The sequence below is a fragment of the Neofelis nebulosa genome, chromosome 3 (genome assembly GCF_028018385.1).
Source record: "Neofelis nebulosa isolate mNeoNeb1 chromosome 3, mNeoNeb1.pri, whole genome shotgun sequence".
Taxonomy (NCBI): domain Eukaryota; kingdom Metazoa; phylum Chordata; class Mammalia; order Carnivora; family Felidae; genus Neofelis; species Neofelis nebulosa.
This window is the reverse complement of record NC_080784.1, coordinates 135,412,354-135,425,555: the sequence shown is the minus strand read 5'-3', so window position 1 is coordinate 135,425,555 and position 13,202 is coordinate 135,412,354. Positions and strand designations below refer to the sequence as shown.

Sequence of the window (13,202 nt, the reverse complement as noted above, 5' to 3'; positions counted from 1 at the left end):
GGCTCAGGTCATGATCTCACAGTTGGGTTTATGGGTTCAAGCCCCTTATCAGGCTCTGCACTGACAGCACAAAGTCTGCTTGGAATTTTCTCTCTCCCTCTCTCTCTCTGCTCCTTCCCTGCTCACACTCTCTAAATGAATGAATTAATTAATTAATTTAATTAATTAAATATTTAAAAAAGAAAACTACTTTATTAACAGCTGGCAATTCTTACAAATTCCAGGCATGTTGCATAGCCTCTGCTCAGCCCAGTCATCTGCTATGGGCTCAAAAACATCCATTTCTAAAACAGCTGCCTAAATTTTGTATAAGTATTAAGGAATACTTTCGTGCAAGCTAATTTTAGCTTGCATAAAACAAATTTGTAGTAAACAAAAAGCTTCAATGTAGGAAACTGCTCTCTAATTAAGAATTTAGTACTTCTTTTTACCAAAATGTAAATAAAGGGGTTTCAGCTCAGGGTCTTTTCAGCAACCCTCCAGGTGAGAAAAAATCTTTTAACCTCTCACTTTTCCTTCTCTACCTCTTATTTTCCCTTTCTTCCCTCTTCTTACCATCTGTTCTGTTTGCTTTCCCACCGACATTCTTCTTCCTGTTGTTTCCTCCTCCTTTCTCCCTCTTTATTCTTTTCCACCCTCCTTTCATTTACTTTCTTCCCTCCCTACTTTCAGTTTTATCTCCCTTTTTATCTCCCTTCCAATGTTGAAATCATTACGTGCTTATAGAGCCAAGTAAACTCCAGCTCTGCTTTTTTTTTGCATTTATCACCTTCTAACATACTATACAGTTTATTCATTATGTTTATTGTTAATTATATGATCAATGTTTATTGTTAGCTGTGAACTCCATAAGGGTAGAGAGTTTGTTTCTTTCACTTCTGTATCCTTAGGGCCTTGAACACTCAAGGGAATGCATATGTAGGTAGTAAAAAATAAAGAATGGCAAGGTGAATATCATGCAAGATGAGACTATAGTTACCTTTGGAGGGAGATGGAAAGTTATAATTTGGAAAGTACATGAGCCTTGCGCAGTGGCAGTATCATAGCCAATGAGGTTTATCCGAGGTGCAATTATTGCTAATTGGAAAGTGTATGCAGGGCCTTCAGACTTGCAAGTGGGGCTCTATTTCCTAACCTGGTTAGCAGTTAAAGGCATGATTACTTTCTCACAACTTGGTAAATTGTACATTTATGTTTTATACATCTTTCTGCATGAGCCATTTTTCACAACAAAGAGAAGCTTTAAGAATTACTTTCATTTTGGGGACGCCTGGGTGGCTCAGTCCATTAAGCGGCTGACTCTTGATCTCAGTTCAGGTCATGATCTCACAGTTCGTGGGTTTGAACCCTGCATCAGGCTCTGCACTGACAGTGTGGAGCCTGCTTGAGAGTCTTTCTCTCTCCCTCTCTCTCTGCCCCTCTCCTGCTCTCTCTTTCTCTCCTTCTGTCTCAAAATAAATAAACACTTAAAAACATTTAAAAAGAATTACTTTTATTTTTTTCCTATGGGGAAAGTTATTGCCTAAAAATATTATTTATAAAAATGTCACAACTTTGATGATTATATTAAATGGTACAACATAGGGGTTCCTGGGTGCCTCAGTTCATTGAGTACCCAACTCTTGATTTTGGCTTGGGTCATGATCTCACAATTCATGAGTTCGAGCTCCACATCAGGCTCTGCACTGATGGTGTGGAGCCTGCTTGGGATTCTCTCTCTCTTCCTCTCTCTCTGTCCCTCCCCCCAACCCCCTGTCTCTCAAAATAAATAAATATTAAAAGCAACAACAACAACAACAACAGTACAACATAGTGTCCCCAAAAGCCATAAAGGCATTTTATTTTAAAATACGATCTTAATAGAAGTGATGTGTAAAGCAGCAACATGACATACATAGCTACTGTCACAAAACAAATTACATCTCCCTAAACTTAAATGTTGGAGCTGTAAACTGCACCCTTCCCAATGCGACTGTATTTAGAGAAGAGGCCTTTATGAAGATAATTAAGGTCAAGGGCTCCTGGGTGGTTCAGTTGGTTAAGCGTCTGACTCTCGATTTCAGCTCAGGTCGTGATCTCACAGTTTGTGGGTACAAGCCCTAAGTCAGGCTCCGTGCTGGCAGCGTGGAGCCTGCTTGGGATTCTTTCTCTCCCTCTGTCTGCCCCTCCCCTGTTCAAGCTCATGCGCACTCTCTCTCTCTCTCTCAAGATAAACATTAAAATTTTTTTTTTTTACATTTATTTTCGAGAAACAGAGTGAGACAAAGCGTGAATGGGGGAGGGGCAGAGAGAGTAGGAGACACAGAATCTGAAGCAGGCTCCAGGCTCTGAGCAAGCAGTCAGCACAGAACCTGATGCGGGGCTCGAACCCACGAACTGTGAGATCATGACCTGAGCCAAAGTCGGACACTCAACCGACTGAGCCACCCAGGCGCCCCAAACATTAAAATTTTTTTAATAAAAAAGTAAAATTAATTGATTAGAAAAGAAGATAATTAAGGTTAAATGAGGTCATTAGGGTGGGTTCTTGATCCAGTAAGACTGGTATCCTTATAAGAGGAGGAGACACCAGGAATACACACAGAGGAATGGCCACGTGAGGAAACAAGAAAGTGGCCACCTGCAAGAGAGGAGAGAGGATTCACCAGAAACCTGCTCTGCTGGCACCTTGATCCTGGACTTCTAGCCTCCAGAGCTGTGAGAAAATAAATTTCTGTTGTTTAAGCCCCCAGTTTGTGGTATTCTGTTGTGGCAGTCTGAGGAGACAAATATAGCTGCCACCCCAGAGTCACTTTTGTTCCCATTCTTTTATACCTCTTACCCTTGTCCCTCTCCCCCTCTCAAAAAAACTGAGGTGTGATATGTTAAATGATATATAGATGTGATAGTTTAAAAAACATGTCCACAAATCCTCTGATATATCTCCCTTCAAGAAGAAGAGCTTAATTCCCCTCCCCTTGAGTGTGACCCTCTTCTAACTCATAAAATAAAGTAAAAATGATGACATATGACTGAAGAGACTCTGTAATAAAAGGCACTATGGCTACCTTCATGTTCTCTCTCTCTCAGATCACTCACTTTGGGAGAAGCCAGCCATCATGTTGAGCCATCCTATGGAGAGGCCATGGAGTGAAGAACTTAGGCTGCAAGTCAACAGCTGTATGAGTGAGCCATCTCAGAAGGGGATCCTCTAGCCCCAGTCGAGCTTTTAGATGACTGCAGCCCTTGCACACATCTTGACTGAAACCTCATTCAAGATGCTGAGCTAGAAACATCCAACTAAGCTACCCTCAAATTCCTGACCCACAGAATTTGTGACATAACATGTTTATTTTAAGACACTAAATTGGGAGTAATTTGTTAGTCCAATAGGTAATTTCTAGAGGCTAGATTACTCTTACATAAGAAGGAGATAAGGAGACATAGAAGGAAAGATCTGGAAATGAGTTAGGAGGAAAAAAGTGGAAAGAGGGTTTAGTGAGGAGAATTTCAAGTGTTCACTCATTTGGAGAGACAGGATGAGGTTAGGGCAGTGATATATGAAATGGGACTTTGGAACAGAGAGATGTTAAAAGGTTTATTCAAGAAATTTTTCTGTGTTATATGGTATAAATCTCTCCCCTGTGTTCCTAAAGAACTTTAAATAAAGATCTACATATCTTTAATAATAAATAATAATAATCCAACTTGCCCAGTGATTTAATGTGTCCTTGGGCTCATGAATGACTTATGTAAGTCAATGCTAGTAATTTTATCCTTCTTTACTAGACACTCAATTTCCCAGTTCTTCTTATTACGTGGAGCCATGGACAAAGTTCTGGCCAATGAGACATAAGGGGAAGTCTACTGGGAGCCCCTGGGAAATATTTTGCTTCCTGCTGAGTAGAGACACACACTTAAGAATTCACTAGCATTTCCCTGACCTTTCTTCCTATCTTACAGGTGTGTCGAAAAGTTGTATGAGGCCACTGTCTTGTGCCAGTGAGAAGCTAATTGTGATGATGGGAAGGCATCAGGCAGGGGTGGCTAAGCATAAGGACAGAAAGCACCTAGAGCCATGGAGGCAGCCTGAGTGGTGGCATTGAACCTGGAGTGCCTTGTTCCAATCTCATTAGGTGAGAATATTAATGCTCTTTTTTGCTTAAGTCACTTAAGCTACAATTACTATGGTTTTCTGTAATTTGTGTCAAAATCATTCCTAACTGATACTTAAGATGAATATTTTCTTAAAGATGGTGCCCTCAAGGGCACCTGGGTGGTTCAGTCGGTTGAGCATCCAACTTTGGCTCAGGTAATGATCTCATGGTTCATGATTGGAGCCCCACGTTGGGCTCTGTGCTGACAGCTCAGAGCCTGGAGCCTGCTTCAGATTCTGTCTCCCCCTCTTTCTCTCTGCCCCTCCCCTACTTTTGCTCTGTCTCTGTCTCTCTCTCAAAAATAAATAAACATTTAACAACTTAAAAAAAAAAAAAAAGATGGTGCCCTCAAGCCGAGCCACATAATATGTGTGGACCTGAGACATACTCCCTGAGTTCAAAATCCCCTTCCACTTCATCTAGTAGCCCTCTAGCCAGAAAGTTACCTCAGTGCCTCAGTTTTTCATCTATAAGATGGAGATAATTCTACTTTCACCATAGGACTGTCATGACCATTAGTTGCCTTGCCCTAAATATTATACAACAAATATAAATTGTCATTATTTTAAGAGTTTAAAAACCAAAAATTTAGTATCCAAAATCTGCAAAAAACCACACAATCCACGGGGCGCCTGGGTGGCTCAGTCGGTTGAGCGTCCGACTTCGGCTCAGGTCATGATCTCACAGTTCGTGGGTTTGAGCCCCGCATCAGGCTCTGTGCTGACCACTTGCTCAGAGCCTGGAGCCTGGAGCCTGCTTCAGATTCTGTGTCTCCTTCTCTCTCTGCCCCTCCCCCGCTCACGCTTTGTCTCACTCTGTTTCTTAAAAATAAATAAATGTAAAAAAAAAAAAAACAGAACAATCCCCACAAAATGTGAAGTTTATCAACTACGAATTTAGGGCCTGTAGATATTCTGCTACTGTACATAATCATCATATTTTGGATGGATGTGAAGTGACTTCGGTTTTTAACTCTTCAATGAAGAAAATTTCAAATCTATACAAAAGCAAAGAGATTCATACACTGAATCTCCATCTACCCATCACCCAATGTTAGCTGCTTATCAACATATTTCCAATCTTGTTTAATTTTGTCACTTTCCCTGTAAACACTGAGTGACTTTTTTTTAAGTTTAAGAGAGAGAGCATGAGAGAGAGAGAGAGAGAGAGAGAGAGAGAGAGAACGAACCCAAGCAGGCTCCTCACAGCCAGCAGAGCCCAGTGCGAGGCTCAATCACACAAAACATGAGATCATGACCTGAACCAAAATCCAGAGTTGGACACTCAGCTGACTGAGCCACCCAGGCAACCCCTAAGTAACTTTTAAAAATTCATTTATAAGTCACTTTAATTTCACAAAAAATTAAATATGAACTATTTAATTTTTTTTTTAAGTTTTCCTATATTTGTTTTGAATGTAAGACCTCAGACTGAGATCTTAATGATGACAGTTGAAAAAGTATGGATTTTGGAGCCATCTCTAGATTGGGTTCCACCTCTCTCTAGCTATGTGATCAGAAGCACATCACTTACTTTCCTCTGGGCCTCAGTTTTTTCACCTGCAAAGAGGAGCAGACCAGCAGTCACGACCCACTTTCCAGGGTCACTTTGAGAAATAAATAGCAAAACAATGGTGAGTAATACCTATAATTTACTAAACAAGCCAGCCACTGCCCTAAGCACTTTTCTGGTAGTATTGTCAGTCCTTGGCACTTGGCACTTGCCTGGTGCCCAGCAAATGTCGCCTTTCAGTCCTTGGAGCAGGTTTTACTACAGTAAAGTTGACCAAGTGCTGGCGCTGGTTATGGCAGGCTGGTGAGAGAAGGTAGTGCCTTACCAGACACAGTCCTCCACAAAGTGGGGGCAGCAGGGGTGGCTGAAGAAAGCCTTCTCGATTTACTAACCAGTCCAGTTTGTAGGGAAGATGACGGATGGAAAAGGAGGAAAGAATGAGGATAAAAGGGAGTGTAGAGTCAGGAAGAAACGAAAGTACCATGTTTTGTTTTGTTTTTTTAATTGTTATTTTTAAAGTTTATTAATTTGTGAGTGAGAGAGAGAGCACAGGGGAAGGGGCAGAGAGAGAATCCCAAGCAGGCTCCCTGCGGTCAGGGTGGAGCCTGACAAGGGCTTGATCTAATCAACAGTGAGATCATGACCTGAGCCAAAATCAAGAGTTGGAGGCTTAACTAATTGAGCCACCTCTGAAGTACCACGTCTTTGTCTCTCTCTAGTGCTCTCACACATTGGCTTTTCTGGCTTCACACAGCCCCTCCCAGCAGTTATCACTCTGCACTTACCTTTGGGGCTCAGTAGCTGGGAATGTCGGGATGGGATGGCATAGAGAAGCAGACAGGTGACCTGAAGTTAGCCCCAGAATGACCATGGCCCCATTGTTCAGGAAGACAGTTCCCAACACCCCCAAGTCCTCTGCAGTTCCCATTACTGTTTGATGGGCCTTTATACATTTAGTCTGCAAACCAGGGCTCCCTCAGATGGGCCCATTAGAAGAGTCCTTACCACCTCAAGGGGTATGAAGGCTGCCTGACCTTGCAAACCCAGACATTTTCCAGAAAAGGCTCAGAACAGCGATAAGCTGGGAACGGATTCGAACAGTTAGGAAGGAGTGATTCTAAAATCAATGTTTATTAGCAAAGCTTTCCCTTTTTTTTTTCTGTTTCTCTCTCCAGAAGACTTTGTGTCTGAACTGGGCTTCAAATTCAAAGTAGGAAATCTACTAATTCTTCTCAAAGGGGTCTGTGGATTCATAACAATCAAGTGCTTGGGTGGCTCACTCGGTTGAGCATTTCACTTTGGCTCAGGTCACAATCGAACAGTTCAAACGGTTCAAACCTACATCAGGCTCTGTGCTGATAGCTTCAGATTCTGTGTCTCCCTCTCTCTCTGCCTCTCCCCCACTTGCTCTCTCTCTCTCTCTCTCTCTCTCTCTCTCTTTCAAAAATAAACATTAAAAAAAATGTTTTTTAAGTAGGAGATGAATTTAAAATGCATATTCCCAGGTCCTGCCTCCAGAATTCTAATTCAGAGGGATCAAGAATCAGCTGTTAAAAAATAAGTGCCCAAATGATTCTCTTTCAGGTGTTTTTGGACATTTCTCCAAAACTGGCCTAAAGACCATTGCATCAGATGAGTCCCTGGAGTCTTGTGAAAAATACAAAGTCCATAGATATCCTGAATTTTAATCTGCAGGGGCAGAGTTGGTTGGGGGAGGATGAAGAAGGAAGTACAGGATTCTGCATTTTATTTTATTTTTTTTATTTTTTTAACGTTTATTTATTTTTGAGACAGAGAGAGACAGAGCATGAACAGGGGAGGGGCAGAGAGAGAGGGAGACACAGAATCTGAAACAGGCTCCAGGCTCTGAGCTGTCAGCACAGAGCCTGACACGGGGCTCGAACTCACGGACCATGAGATCATGACCTGAGCTGAAGTCGGATGCTTAACCGACCAAGTCACCCAGGCACCCCTGGGATTCTGCATTTTAAAGAGACTTCCCAGGTGAAGGTTTACTCCTGAATTTTAAGAACCACCCACCTAAGGAATAACAAAATGTTCTCTTAGATGGGCTGTGGCCTAGAGGACCTACTTCTGCTGAATCTCATGAAGCTACTTTGGGTGTATGTTCATGAGGAAACCACAACCCCAAGAACTCAACTAAAGGAATGAGAAAAAGACAAGGTACTGAGAATAGGAATTAAGTAATAACCAACAATGGTTCCACATCAAAGAATTTTTATAAAGTCTCTCCAGTAGGAACACTGCAACACATTGGTCCTCTATTCATCCATACTTGGCCTGCAGTGCAAATTTTCTTATATGTAGATGCTCTATAAATACCCATTAAGTTGACTTGAATGTATTCCCTTTGGAGAGCCATACTTTCAACAAGGACTTCCATAATTTCTTCCTAGTGGTGTTTGGATAAGCATACATGTATGTACAGGCAAGGGGCAGAGAGGTGATGGTGAACAAAAGTGGGTTTGATAAAGTAAGGAAGATAAAACTTAATGAGTTGCTAAGCAGACTTCAGTTGTAAGTTAGGGAAAGCATAACTACAAGTTCTAATTTGGGTTTACTTCCTCTTTTGCTGCAGAATCTTAAGCAAGCTACTTTCATTTCTCTCTTTTTTTTTTTTAAGGAATATGCCTTGTGGAATTATTTTAAGAAGTAAGTAATCAGAGATTGGAAAGCACCTTTTCCTCTTAGCCAAAATTGTGAAGAGAATCTCCACCATCTGGCATCTAGGCCAGTTCAATGAGGCAAGTAGTTTCTTTCTTTCTTTCCTTCTTTCTGTAAACTAAAGATCATTTAGTAGATGTTTATTGAGGATTCATTATGTGCTAGAAGCTATGACTTCTGGGATAGCAAACAAGATACAGTTACTACCTACTATTATTGAAAAAGTGAGGAAATCAAGTGAAAAGTAGAAGTTGAAGGATCAGAGAAAAATCACTGGCCAGCCTTCCTTTAGTGCTGGCAAAGGTGGGCAACATGAAGCTTGCAAAGTCATCTGGGAATCCAGGTGCTTCAGCTATCAGAGTGGAACCGCCCAGCCTGGAGTCACTTCTGGTCAACAGGGCCTGCACTTGACAAAAGAGTCTGGTACGGGGTAGGAGGGAGCAAGAACATACGGAACGTGCCACCAGTGTGGTAGAGAGTGGGCACAACTGAGATAGGCAAACCTCTCTGTGTGTTTCCTCCAGAGCATGGCTGCTCTTTCCCTACTACCTACCAAATCGCATGCTAGCTTCTTTTTTTTTTTTCCAACTCTAATGCAAATCACACAAGGAAGGGGATTCTGGGAACTGTAGTTCTAATTTGTCCAAAGTAACACCATATATATAAGGAGTTGGGTTGAGAAGTGATGAAAGTTGACCAGGAGGCCAATGCATGATTAGAGGTGACATAATCAGGATGCCTGGTGGTTCAGTCAGTTGAGCATCTGGCTCTTGATTCCAGCTTAGGTCATGATCCCAGGGTCATGGGATCAAGCCCCATGTTGGGCTCCATGCTGAGCATGGAACATGCTCTCTCTCTCTCCCTCTGCCCCCCCCCCCTCTCTCTCTCTCTCTCTCAAATAAAAAAATTTAAAGGTGACACAGTCAATGCAAAGATTCTGAGCAAAAGTGCTTATTGAGATCCCAAGCTGTTTGAGACTCCTCAGGACTTCTCAAAGTCCTGTGTCAGCACTAGAATTGTCTCACTTAGAGCAAACTGGTTGCATAAAGTGAAGTCAGCTCATAAATATAAGTCTGATACCCCAACACAGTGACCACAGGTGCAACAATTACAGATGATCACCGAGTTTTTATCTCAGTGTGACACAACAGCTATTAACAGTTACTTTAAGATTTATGTTTTTTTATCAGATTCAGGTTTACAAGGTATATAATGCTTATCTGTTCAAATATTTATCAATGCTTACTTTACATCACACAGAAGAAGTGAAACATTTTACTAGTCTCTGCACGAACTGGACACACGCCCTTCTACCTGTTCTTGCATACAACACCTCAGATTTCCTACCCAAGCATACCAGATTCCTTGTATTGTATACAAGGTATACAATAAATAAAATCTGGTGATAAGGGGGAGAAAAAGATGCTCTGAGACACAAGCCCTCAGGTTTCATAGCCCTACCCAGAAGGATTGGTCATAACTCCTTAAATTAAGATGATGTAGTTAAAAATAGCAGAACTTCCAGGGAACTAGTTTAAATAAATAGGAGGATTTAAAATGAGGAGACTTGCTTATCTCACAAGACACAAGGGCAAGGAATGCAGCCAGCCCTCAGACAGGAGCTGAAATCAAGAAGTAGAAAGCCAACCCTCTCTCTCTGCCCCTCCACCGCTTGTGCTCTGTCTCTGCCTCTCAAAAATAAATACATGTTAAAAAAAAATTTTTTTTAATGAGGGGGGTCATAGGTGACTTGGTTGGTTAAGCGTCCAACTTCAGCTCAGGTCATGATCTCACGGTTTGTGGGTTCAAGCCCCGTGTCAGGCTCTGTGCTGACAGTTCAGAGCCTGGAGCCTGCTTAGGATTCTGTGTCTCCCTCCCTCTCTGTTCCTCCCTCACTTGTGCCCTCTCTCTCTCTCTCTCTGCCTCTCAAAAATGAATAAAGGTTAAAAAATTTTAAAAAAAATAGGGGCACCTGGGTGGCTCAGTCGGTTAAGCGGCCGACTTCAGCTCAGGGCATGATCTCGCGGTCCGTGAGTTCGAGCCCCGCGTCGGGCTCTGTGCTGACAGCTCAGAGCCTGGAGCCTGTTTCAGATTCTGTGTCTCCCTCTCTCTGACCCTCCCCCGTTCATGCTCTGTCTGTCTCTGTCTCAAAAATAAATAAACGTTAAAAAAAAAAATTTAAAAAAAAATTTTTTTTTAAATAAAAAGAAGTAGAAAGCCAGGAACACTCCACTCCATCTCATTGTCTGCTTTCTCTTCTGCATTTGCTCCTTCTCCCTGCAAACTGATTTCTCTGTTCCTCAAAGCGCAAGATGGAATGCAGCTGCCCCTCTTGAGTTGGAAGTGATAGTTTGAAGCAAATGGAGACTGCCTTTCTTTCAGTCCTAATACCAAATAGGGAGAGAATCTGATTCAGTATTCTCTCCTTGGACCAATTAGCCTTGGTGGTAATGGGAAATCAGGAAGGCTTCAGTACAAACCTGCAGCCAGGACCCCATCTCAATGGGTAAGGGAGCACCGGTGTCAACACTCTGACTTTACTTATAGAGGATACAAGGTTAATCTAATGCTAGCCAAATGTACAGAAATAAATGACTTCCTAGGGAGACTCCAGAAGTCAATCCTACTCTTCGACTTCCTGCAGTGACTAGAACAGCAGGAGCCAAAGCAAAGTCAGAAACCTAATAATATGAGCATTGGGGACACTGTAATCAAGTCAGGATTAATGAAATAGAATATGTCCAAGAGTGTAGCACACACTGTTGATTCCCTTCCAAAACCATTTCCCTGCTTCCTTGCTGTTGCACCTCTAGTTTTGTTCAGGTATCTAAGCTCCTCCATTTGGTCATGTGCTTGTGTGCCAGTTACTTCCAAAGCTCTTAAAGGTGAATCCTGATTAAACCAACCAAGGTAGTACCATTCCCTTTATCTTTGATTTAGGCTTGGGCATGTGATATATATTCTCACCAATGAAACATGAGGTAAAATCAACTGGGTGTTTCTGAGAAAGGTTTCTTTATTCCTAGAAAAGATATCAATGAAGAGATTATCTCTTCCTCCTTTATACTTTCGTGCATCCGGATATTGAATACAACCTGGAATTGCTCTCGCCATCTTAGGACCATAAGGAGAACTAACCTAAGGGAAAAAAGAGAAGGGAAAAGTCTGGGGTCAATGGTAACATAATTTATCAATGAATTAACTCTCCTTGGAGCCATTCTGCATTTGGACTTCTTGTATGAGATAAATTTTATTTTTTAAGCCACTTCAAGTTGATTTTCAACTGCAGCTGAAGGCAGCCCAACCAAAACAGAGGATACGGTGGGAATTAAGGTGAAAAAGACAAGCAGACAGAAACAGGAGTCAGAATGAAGTCAGACTTCTCAGCAACAACCATGAAAGCTAGATGATGAAATTTTGAAGGAAAAGATTTTCCAATATAGAATTTTCAGACCAGCCAAATTATCATTTAAGTATGAAAGTAGAATAGGAATATTTTAATACACAAAAGGTCTCAAAAATTATACCTGTGCTGAATTCTTTATAGGAAACCAGAGAGAATGTGCTTCTCCAAAATGAGGGAGTAAACCAAAAAAGAGAAAGACATGGAATCCAGTACACAAGAACCTCCCTTAGGAGAGGAAGACATGAAGTACAGTAGACAAGACATCCTTCAAAAAAGGAAGACATGGAATCCAGTAGACAAGACCAGACTTCTATCACGAGGGAAGACAGGTATAGTAAATAAGACCTTCATCATGGGAAGTGAAGAAGGAAGATAATCATGGGCAAACTTTGAGGGCACTTCTCTAAGGGGCAAAGCACCTTTGGCATCTGGCACAATGTGTAGACAGGAAAGATGTAAATGTGGGTGTGTGTACTAAAAGAGTGAAATTTTTAATAGTAGAAAGTCCATAGATACCTAAATTTTTTATTGTTTTTTATTTTAATTCCAGTATACTTAACATACAATGTTTTGTTAGTTCCAGGTGTCTAAGATAGTGATTCAACAATTCTATACATTACGCAGTGCTCATCATGATAAGTATATTCTTAATCTCCTTTACTAGTCACCCATCTCCCCACCCACGTCTCCTCTGGAAACCATCAGTTTGTTCTCTATACTTAAGATTCTGCTTCTTGGTTTCTCTCTCTCTCTCTCTCTCTCTCTCTCTCTCTCTCTCTCTCTCTCTCTCTCTTTTCCTTTTGCTCGTTTTGTTTCCTAAATTCCACATATGAGTGCAATCATGGTATTTATCTTTCTCTGACTGACTTATTTCTCTTAGCATAATACTCTGTAGCTCTAACCATGTTGTTGTAAATGGCAAGATTTCATTATTTTTTATGGCTCAATAATATCCATTATAGCAGGTGTCCCTTTGAATTAGTGTTTTCATATTTTGGGGGTAAATATCCAGTAGTGCAATTATTAGATAGCAGGTAGTTCTATTTTTAATTTTTTGAGGAACTTCCATACTGTTTTCCACAGTGGCTGCACCAGTTTGCATTCCTACCAACAATGCCTGAGGGTTCATTTTTTCCCACATCCTCACCAACGTTGTTTTGTTTTGTTTTGTTTTGTTTAATTCTTGAGAGAGAGGGAAAGTGCGCAAATAGGGGTGAAACAGAGAGAGGGAGAGAGAATCTTAAGCAGGCTTCATGCCTGGCACAGAGCCCAACACAAGGCTCGATCTCATGACCATGAGATCATGACCTAAGCCAAAATTAAGAGTTGGATGCTTAACCGACTAAGCCACCAGGTGCCTGTCTTGTGTTTTTTATTTTAGCCATTCTGACAGGTGTGAGGTGGTATCTCATTGTGGTTTTGTTTTGTATTTCCCTGATGACAAGTGATGATGAGCATCTTTT

General features: G+C 41.4%; 1 protein-coding gene and 1 pseudogene across 4 annotated transcripts in view; both read left to right on the top strand.

The window, feature by feature from the left end:
• AFF1 (ALF transcription elongation factor 1) overlaps positions 1-13,202 on the top strand; it is a 255,761-nt gene that overhangs the window by 9,478 nt on the left and 233,081 nt on the right. For 2 of the 4 annotated variants that reach the window (XM_058721981.1, XM_058721977.1), the window contains exons 1-2: positions 7,719-7,832; positions 11,881-12,068. The gene's annotated coding sequence lies outside the window, so the exon portion shown is untranslated. Of the gene's footprint in view, positions 1-3,069; positions 3,315-3,942; positions 4,116-7,718; positions 7,833-11,880; positions 12,069-13,202 lie in introns of those variants that run through there. The other 2 variants (XM_058721978.1, XM_058721979.1) reach the window with 2 other exon arrangements.
• Positions 1,021-1,097, top strand: LOC131508140 (U4 spliceosomal RNA; annotated as a pseudogene).